This window comes from Triticum aestivum, chromosome 2D, assembly GCF_018294505.1.
Source record: "Triticum aestivum cultivar Chinese Spring chromosome 2D, IWGSC CS RefSeq v2.1, whole genome shotgun sequence".
Classification (NCBI taxonomy): domain Eukaryota; kingdom Viridiplantae; phylum Streptophyta; class Magnoliopsida; order Poales; family Poaceae; genus Triticum; species Triticum aestivum.
Window position 1 is genome coordinate 187,330,414 of NC_057799.1, and position 10,752 is coordinate 187,341,165.

Genomic DNA, 10,752 nt, shown 5'->3' on the forward strand with positions numbered 1-10,752 from the left:
ATTTCATACAATAAAGCGACAACCATATGGCTCCTGCCAGTTGCCGATAACTCCGTTACAAAACATGATCATCTCATACAATAAAATATAGCATCATGTCTTGACCATATCACATCACAACATGCCCTGCAAAAATAAGTTAGACGTCCTCTACTTTGTTGTTGCAAGTTTTACGTGGCTGCTACGGGCTGAGCAAGAACCGTTCTTACCTACGCATCAAAACCACAATGATATTTCGTCAAGTTAGTGATGTTTTAAACTTCAACAAGGACCGGGCGTAGTCACACTCGGTTCAACTAAAGTTGGAGAAACTGACACCCGCTAGCCACCTGTGTGCGAAGCACGTCGGTAGAACCAGTCTTGCGTAAGCGTACACGTAATGTCGGTCCACGCTGCTTCATTCAACAATACCGCCGAACCAAAGTATGACATGCTGGTAAGCAGTATGACTTGTATCGCCCACAACTCACTTGTGTTCTACTTGTGCATATAACATCTACGCATAAACCTGGCTCTGATACCACTGTTGGGGAACGTAGTAATTTCAAAAAAAATCATACGCACACGCAAGATCATGGTGATGCATAGCAACGAGAGGGGAGAGTGTCGTCTACGTACCCTCGTAGACCGTAAGCGGAAGCATTATGATAATGCGGTTGATGTAGTCGTACGTCTTCACGATCGACCGATCCTCAGTACCGAACATACGGCACCTCCGCGTTCAGCACACGTTCAGCTCGGCGACGTCCTGCGAACTCACGATCCAGTAGAGCTTCGGGGAAGAGCTTCGTCAGCACGACGGCGTGGTGACGGTGTTGATGAAGCTACCGACGCAGGGCTTCGCCTAAGCACTGCTATAATATGACCGAGGTGGACTATGGTGGAGGGGGGCACAACACACGGCTAAGAGAGATCAATAATCAACTTGTGTGTTCATGGGGTGCCCCCTCCCCGTATATAAATGAGTGGAGGGGGGAGGGCTGGCCCTCTACTATGGCGCGCCCTGGGGAGTCCTACTCCCACCGGGAGTAGGATTCCTCCCCTTCCATGTAGTAGGAGTAGGAGAGAAGGAAAGGGAAAAGAGAAGATAAGGAAGGAGGGGGCGCCGCCCCTCCCCCTAGTCCAATTCGGACTAGACCTTGGGGGGCGCGCAGCCTCTCTAACATCCCAAATTTTCAATTTGGAATGTTATACATTAGATCATCTTTGCATATCATATTTTATTGCATTTTGGCTAGATCCTAGAAATTTTACGCAACTCAAGGACCCACAGGAGAGAGTTGGGAATTTCGTTATTTTCATATTTAAGTTTTCTCAAAATTTGAAAATAGGATCATTTGGTTTTATTTATTTTATCTTCAATTATTCCCATTATAAGAATATGAGAGAGGGAATAAAATGACTTTCCTAAAATAAATAAATATTGAGGATTTAATAAAAAAATCAAATAAGATTTTATTTTGGAGTTTTTCGCTATTTTATTTGGTTAGGAAAAATACGCATTTTTCAAAATTGCATTTAGGCCCCAAATAAATGTTCATCTTGTCCGGCTTGATTTTAGAAGTCAGGGAAAATTTATTTCGGGATTTTTGGAGTCCGTTTAGTTTTTTTTTTTTGCGCGAAATTATTTTTAAAAAATCGCGAACCGACTTAACGGGCCGTGGGCGACCCGGACTCCCCGTCGCCTCAGGCTTTAAAAGCCGCCCCGCAGCCCGCAGCCCACCCCAGCCCAAGTCGCCGGACCCCGCCGCCACCCTAACCCTAACCGATCCGCGCCGCCGTCACCGACCCCGCCGCCGACGCCCGCCGTCCCGCCGCCGCCACCCGACGTTGACCCCGTCGCCGACGCCGTCGCCCCGCCGCCCGACGCCGCCACCCGCCGGAGCCCCGCCGGAGTTGCTCGTCGCCGCCGCCGCCGTCATGCGAACCGAGGTAGCCGCCGGTTTTCTTGAAAAATCGTTCGGTTTTATTTCGAAACCGAGATGCGTTTTTTTATATATTAGATCAGTTTTTTTCTGGTTTAGTTAAATAGCGAATGCCTGTTCGTACGTTCGTTTTAACGAACGGTTTTCGTCGTTTAGCCGCAGACAGCGAACGTTCGTTCGTTAGCCTGTTCGTCAGTTTTTCTTTTCTCGGATTTTCCGCGATTATTCCAGATAGCGATTTCTGATCCTATTTTCGTGTAGTATAACTTTTCGCTCGTTTATCGGAATCAGGCGATTCAAGCGCCTAGAGTTTCGTCTCGAAATTCTTTTTCCTTTAACCAACTCAAACTAGTTTTTGCTACTGTAAAATTTGACTTAGATCTAGATTAGTAAATGAAGCTTGTTTCTTTCGCCGTTTGACTTTCGTTGCTTCGTTTGATTTGATTCTTTTTGCAAACCGGAGTTCTTAAGTTGAACTTTCTGGTTAGATCTTTTATTTGAGTTTTGCTTGTGCATTAGATGAGTGCTTATTGTATGCTTGTTTGTTTGCGATAGAGTACCCGGAGTGCGCCGCTTGCTACTTCGAATCTCTTGGTTTCACGGATCATCAGCAAGGCAAGTAACACTTTGATCATACCTCTTTACTACCCAGTTTTATTGCATTAGATCCACCCTCAAACATTGCATGATTAGGATCTGATTAAATTGTGGGTATCGGGAAGTAGATGAGGTAGTACCTATTACCTGTTTTATTATCAAACCTTTGGGAGTTACTTCTACGTTTGCTCATATTGCTATGCTATGCTAGTAGACGTGGATTGGGTGAGTGTATCCATGACAGATGTGAGATTGTTAATTAATGGTTTACTTAAGGTGGCAACTTAAACACACATATGGGTGGATTGAGGCACCTGGGTATTCCAGTGATTGCCTGTTTCTTTTTATGGACCGCCACCCAGGCTCAAAGGGATCATGAGATTATTCATGCTAGAAACTTCCGTGTGCAGCCGCAAGCTATTATGGGCTCTAGCATAGTTGATTAAGTTGTGTGAACTCTTACAGTGGTAGTCTAGCAGATGTAGGGGATGTAGGTGTACCGGTCTACCCGATCGTAAGGTGCAAACGCTTCTGAAAGACTATGTCTCGGTCATCCATTACTCAAACACCATGTAGTGCGAGTAATCCAACGGAGGCGATCGAGTCTTGTGGGGAAAAGTGCACAAACCTCTGCAGAGTGTACAAACTAATCATGATTAGCCGTGTCCCCGGTTATGAACATCTTGAGTATCTAGTATTCGGATTTTCATGTGAATCTCATCATGTTACTTTAATTAATCTTGTTGGGTTAATGATGATACTTAATTGGGATTGAGATGCTGTCAACCATTCTCAATGTTTAACAACCACCATGATAGTTAAATAAAATTTATTCCTTTGTAGTAGGGAAAAATTGGCTTTTCGCAAAAACTGTAACCATAGAGCTTTCCACCAGCCAAATATGCATGTAGTGATAGCATTATTCTGTTCATTACTCTCTATGTGTTACATTGCCAGCATATTCCATGTGCTGACCCATTTTCGGGCTGCAACGTTTCATGTTGCAGACTTTTCAGACGATGAGTAAGGTGTCGTAGGTCGTGGTCTTATACTCAGTGATGTCATTGGAGTTGATGGACTCACTTATCTTCCAAGTCTTCCGCTGTTATCGTATTTAGATGGCCTTAAGCCACATTCATTGTAATAAGTGTGTGATTGCTACTCTGTTATAAATCCTCCAAGATCTGTGCGTGTCAGCATTACTGATCCAGGGATGACACTGGTGCACAGAGATCAGACTGTTTGAGGTCTGGTCGCTACAAGGTGGTATCAGTGCACCCGCTGACTGTAGGACACGACCACTAAGTTTAAACCCTAGAACACTACTCTCTTCTCATTTCTGACTCCTCTCCACTTTCTACTCTTTTAGGATGGCGGATACAAGGAACAAGTTCATGCAACCAGATGAAGATACACCCTTTGGACGCCACTTGAAGGAAGTCACTAGATACCTGAACATCGGAATACCAAGCTTCACCGGAACCTACAACGCCACACTACCAGAAGAAGAGCGCTGGATGATTCAAGTTCAAGTTCCAGGAAGGACGATCATGCCCGTCACTGAGCCTATAGAATTTTCCTTTGATGCACCAACCTGGAGTCTAGGAAAGAGCATGGTAGCCCACATCACCATGGGACGCATTGGAGAAGTGTACCACAAGGAGCAAAAGGATACTATCTACCAGATTTGTGGGCACCGAGATGAGCAATGGGAGATGATCAGCACCAAGAAGGATAGATCTATTGCAGCTTTCATCCAGGAGTTAAACCAGCACATTCATCGCCAGGAGAACCAAATGTGCGCAGGCATGATAGATCTGAAGAAGGCATTGACCAAGATCACGGAGCTAGAGGAAGAACTCAAGTCTACGCGCGATGGATATGAGGAGGAGATCGCCACGTTGATGGAGAAGAATGACGACCTGATAAAGAAGATCGGAGTATTCATGGGAGACCCAGCTCCAGGAGGAGAAGATGACGATTCTACTTGCCCGGAGAACTACATCATCATCGACGACACCGACTCGGACCCCAGTGAAAATGACTTTGTTGATGAAGCTGGAGCAGATATCATGGAATCTTCAACCGATCAAAATTTCTAGTAGACCACCATATCAGTAGTAGTATTTCCTCCATGTATATAGTATAGTCCGAGCACTTTGTAACGATAGTTAGATCGATTGTATGCCTTGTTTGAATTGATATGAGTGATATTGATTGTGTTTGCCTCATGTGCATATGGGTAGTGTTTTCCCTCTAGATCTCATTCTATTCTATATTCTCATCTTTTCTAAACCCATCAGATGCCTCCGAGATGCGACACCGGATTTGTTTTCCCACCGGAGATCACTCAGTTGATTCAGCAGCAGAATGCCCTAATGCAAGTGTTAGTACAGAACCAAGGCAACAACAACAACAACAACCCACCACCACCACCTGTTGACCATTTGGCCCGTTTCTTGAGGCTGAATCCGCCGGTGTTTTCCAGCAGCACCGAGCCGATTGTTGCAGATGATTGGCTCCGCAAGGTTGGGAGGGAGCTAACCACTGCAGGATGCACAGATGCGGAGAGAGTGCGTTTTGCCGCACATCAGCTTGATGGACCCGCAGCATCATGGTGGGAGAATTACACAGCCACACACCCTATTGACACTGTCACATGGGATCAGTTTCAGCATGCTTTCCATAGTGCCCATGTTTCAGCAGGAGCTATGGCTATGAAGAAGCGTGAGTTTCGCAACCTACGCCAAGGAGGACGCACCGTAGGCCAGTATGTGGAGGGCTTTAGTAAGTTAGCACGTTATGCCCCAGATGACGTTGCTACAGATGCAGCCAAGCAGGAGAAGTTTCTGGAAGGACTGAATGATGAGCTGAGCATGCAGTTGATGGTAGCAACCTTCAAGAACTACCAGGAGTTGGTAGATAGAGCTCTAATGATTGAAGGGAAGCAGAAGCAGATTGAAAGCCGCAAGATGAAGTATGGACAAGGGAAGTACAATTCTGGAACTCATCAGAAGCCACGTTTTACCCCGAATTTGGAGGACCTTTTCAGCATACCCATGGAGGAGGTTCGCACAACCATAGTGGACCCAAAAATGGTAATGGGAATGGAGGAAGCAACGGACAGAACCGTAACAACCCATCGACCCCAGTTAAGAGGGATCTGAGCCAAGTCACTTGCTTCAAATGCCAGAAGACTGGACATTATGCTAATGAATGTCCCGAAGCTAAAAATGGAAATGGCAATGGAAGCTCTGGGAAGAAGCCTAACCCTTTCAATAAAGGACATGTGAACCACGTTTATGTGGAGGAGGTTGAAGCACAGCCTGATGCAGTAATAGGTAAGTTTATGGTTAAGTCATTTACTGCACTCGTTCTTTTTGATACTGGTGCATCGCATTCATACATATCAAGGGGATTTGTGGATAAGTATAAACTGCCCACCAAAGTTCTTAGAACACCTATGCTAGTAAGTTCACCAGGAGCAGAGTATATGGCAAGCCAAGGATGTTTTCAGATGCCATTGGCCATAGGTAGGCATGTTTTCCCCTCAGACTTGATAATCTTGGAGTCGCAAGGTTTGGATGTGATTTTGGGTATGGATTGGCTATCGATGTGCGGAGGAAACATCGATTGCGCCAGTAAGACGATTTTGCTTACCACCCAGAAGGAAGAAGGATCAAGTATGTATCCCGGCATGTGCCGAAGAGGACTCAAGTAAATTCCTTATCAGGAGTTGTACAGGAGGAAGTACCAGTGGTGAAGGATTTCCCTGATGTATTTCCAGAGGAGTTGCCAGGCATGCCACCGGATATAGACATTGAGTTTTTGATTGAGCTTTTGCCAGGCACAGGGCCAATATCAAAGAGACCGTACAGGATGCCCGCAAAAGATTTGGTGGAAATTAAGAAGCAGATTAAGGAGTTACTGGATAAAGGCTATATTCGCCCAAGTTCTTCACCTTGGGGATCGCCAGTGCTTCTAGTGGAGAAGAAAGATGGAACGTTAAGAATGGTTGTTGATTATCGAGGATTGAATGAAGTGACCATCAAGAACAAGTACCCACTGCCGATGATCAATGATTTGTTTGACCGATTACAAGGAGCTAAGGTATTTTCCAAGATCGATCTGCGATCAGGATACCACCAGTTGAAGATTCGAGAGCAGGATATACCTAAGACGGCTTTTACCACCAGGTATGGGCTGTACGAGTACACCGTTATGTCATTTGGCCTGACTAACGCACCTGCCTATTTCATGAACCTGATGAACAAAGTGTTTATGGAGTTTATGGATAAGTTCGTAGTGGTATTCATTGATGATATTTTGGTCTACTCAAAGAATGAAGAAGAGCATAAGGAGCATTTGCGTTTGGTACTTGAGAAGCTCAGAGAACATCAGTTATACGCCAAGTTCAGCAAATGTGAGTTTTGGTTGAAGGAAGTTGGATTCCTCGGACACGTTATATCCGAAGAAGGAATAGCAGTAGACCCCACCAAGGTTGTCACTGTGACAAATTGGGAATCACCCACGTCAGTTGGAGAGATCCAGAGTTTTCTTGGACTCGCAGGATACTACCGGAGATTCACTGAGAATTTCTCGAAGATTGCAAAGCCCATGACTGAGTTATTTAAGAAAGGCACCAAGTTCAATTGGACTGAGGAATGTGAGGCTAGTTTCCAGGAGTTGAAGAAACTATTGGTTACATCACCAGTGTTGATTCTGCCAGATCAGCGCAAAGATTATGAAGTTTACTGCGATGCTTCTCGTCGAGGACTTGGAGCAGTGCTTATGCAGGAAGGAAGAGTTGTTTCATATACCTCATGACATCTTAAGCCCCATGAGTTGAATTACGCTACGCATGATTTGGAGTTAGCAGCCGTAGTGCATGCGTTGAAAACATGGAGACATTTTCTCATCGGAAATCACTATGAAGTGTACACGGATCACAAGAGTTTGAAATACATTTTCACGCAGAAGGAGTTGAATCTCAGGCAAAGGAGATGGTTGGAACTCATAAAGGATTATGATACGAGATTGCATTATCACCCCGGAAAGGCTAACATAGTAGCTGATGCATTGAGCCGCAAGAGCCATGTCAACACACTCATGACCGGGGAGTTACCCAAGGAGTTAGCCGAGGATCTTCGTGAGCTATGTTTGGAAATAGTTCCGAGAGGCTATGTAGCAGCATTGGAGATTCAGTCTACCTTGATGGAAAAGATCAGAGAAGCTCACAAGACAGACAAGGAGATTGCTGTGATAAAGGAAAGGATGAGCAAAGGAAAAGCCAAAGGATTTCGCGAGGATGAGCACGATACCTTATGGTTTGAGGACCGCGTTTATGTGCCCAATGACCCGGAGATCAGGAAGTTGATCTTGCAAGAGGCCCATGATTCGCCGTATTCGATTCACCCAGGAAATACCAAGATGTATTTGGATTTGAAGGATACTTTCTGGTGGACCGGAATGAAGAAGGATATTGCAGAGTATGTAGCAGTTTGTGATGTATGTCAGAAAGTGAAGGCAGAGCATCAGAAGCCAGCAGGATTGCTACAGCCATTGCCAATACCCAAATGGAAGTGGGATAAACTAGGCATGGATTTTATCACGGGATTGCCCAGGACTCGTTCAGGCTATGATTCAATATGGGTTGTAGTCGATCGTTTGACGAAGGTAGCTCACTTCATCCCAGTGAAGACCACTTACACCAGTGCTAAGTTGGCAAAGATATACATGACCAGGATCGTATGTCTGCATGGAGTTCCAAGGAGCATTGTATCAGATAGAGGAACCCAGCTTACCTCAAAGTTCTGGAATCAATTACATGAAACTTTGGGAACCAGGCTAGAATTCAGTACAGCTTTTCATCCATAGACAGATGGACAGACCGAAAGAGTGAATCAGATTTTGGAGGACATGCTGAGAGCTTGTGCGCTAGATTATGGATCTAGTTGGGACGATAATTTGCCATATGCAGAGTTCTCTTACAACAACAGTTATCAATCCAGTTTGAAGATGGCCCCTTTCGAAGCATTGTACGGAAGGAGGTGTAGAACACCATTGTTGTGGGACGAAGTTGGAGACCGCCAGTTGTTTGGACCAGATTTGATTAAGGAATCAGAACAGAAGGTGAAATTGATTCGCGATAGGCTCAAGGTAGCCCAATCCAGGCAGAAGAGCTATGCGGATTCTAAACGCAAGGAGACACTTTATGAAGTCGGAGACAGAGTTTATCTTCGTGTGTCCCCACTACGAGGAGTTAAGCGCTTTGGAGTTAAAGGAAAATTAGCGCCACGTTTTGTAGGACCATACAAAGTTTTGGAGCGTATGGGAGAAGTTGCTTACAAGTTGGAATTACCCGAAGGATTGTTAGGAGTTCACGATGTGTTCCACGTTTCCCAGTTGAAGAAGTGCCACGTAGAGATGGCTGATATACCACTGAGAGATACAGTGCCACTGGAAGCGATTCAGTTGGATAGTGATTTGACTTATGAGGAGAAACCAGTCAAGATTCTCGAGTATGCCAGTCGAGTCACGCGCAGCAAGGTTATCAAGTTTCGCAAAGTTCAGTGGAGCCACCACACCGAAGATGAAGCCACCTGGGAACGAGAGGAAGATCTACGGAAGGACCACCCTCACCTATTTTCTAGCCAACCCGAATCTCGAGGGCGAGATTCATCTTAAGGGGGTAGGTTTGTAACATCCCAATTTTTCAATTTGGAATGTTATACATTAGATCATCTTTGCATATCATATTTTATTGCATTTTGGCTAGATCCTAGAAATTTTACGCAACTCAAGGACCCACAGGAGATAGTTGGGAATTTCGTTATTTTCATATTTGAGTTTTCTCAAATTTTGAAAATAGGATCATTTGATTTTATTTATTTTATCCTCAATTATTCCAATTATAACAATATGAGAGAGGGAATAAAATGACTTTCCCGAAATAAAGGAATATTGAGGATTTAATAAAAAAATCAAATAAGATTTTATTTTGGAGTTTTTCGCTATTTTATTTGGTTAGGAAAAATGCGCGTTTTTCAAAATTACATTTAGGCCCCAAATAAATGTTCATCCTGTCCGGCTTGATTTTAGAAGTCAGGGAAAATTTATTTCAGGATTTTTGGAGTCTGTTTAGTATTTATTTTGTTTGTTTTTCTACGCAAAATTATTTAAAAAAGAAAATCGCAAACAGACTTAACGGGCCGTGGGCGACCCGGACTCCCCGTCGCCTCAGGCTTTAAAAGCCGCCCCGCAGCCCACCCCAGCCCAAGTCGCCGGACCCGGCCGACGAAATCCTAACCCTAACCCTAACCGACCCGCGCCGTCGCCGCCGGATCTGCCGCCGCCGACGCCCGCCGTCCCGCCGCCGCCACGCGACGTCGACCCCGCCGCCGATGTCGTCGCCCCGCCGCCCGACGCCGCCACCCGCCGGAGCCCCGCCGCCACCCGCCGGAGCCCCGCCGCCCCTCGCCCGACGCCGCCCCTCCGGAGTTGCTCGTCGCCGCCGCCGCCGTCACGCGAACCGAGGTAGCCGCCGGTTTTCTCGAAAAATCGTTCGGTTTTATTTCGAAACCGAGATGCGTTTTTTTGTATATATTAGATCGGCTTATTTTTTCCGGTTTAGTTAAATAGCGAACGCCCGTTCGTATGTTCGTTTTAACGAACGGTTTTCGTCGTTTAGCCGCAGACATCGAACGTTCGTTCGTTAGCCTGTTCGTCAGTTTTTCTTTTCTCGGATTTTTCGGATTATTTCAGATCGCGATTTCTGATCCGATTTTCGTTCTAGTATAACTTTTCGCTCGTTTATCGGAATCAGGCGATTCAAGCGCCTAGAGTTTCATCTCGAAATTCTCCTTCCGTTTAACCAACTCAAACAAGTTTTTGCTACTATAAAATTTGACTTAGATCCAGATTAGTAAACGAAGCTTGTTTCTTTCGCCGTTTGACTTTCGTTGCTTCGTTTGATTTGATTCTTTTTGCAAACCGGAGTTCTTAAGTTAAACTTTCTGGTTAGATCTTTTATTTGAGTTTTGCTTGTGCATTAGATGAGTGCTTAATGTATGCTTGTTTGTTTCCGATAGAGTACCCGGAGTGCGCCGCTTGCTACTTCGAATCTCTAGGTTTCACGGATCATCAGCAAGGCAAGTAACACTTTGATCATACCTCTTTACTACCCAGCTTTATTGCATTAGATCCACCCTCAAACATTGCATGATTACGA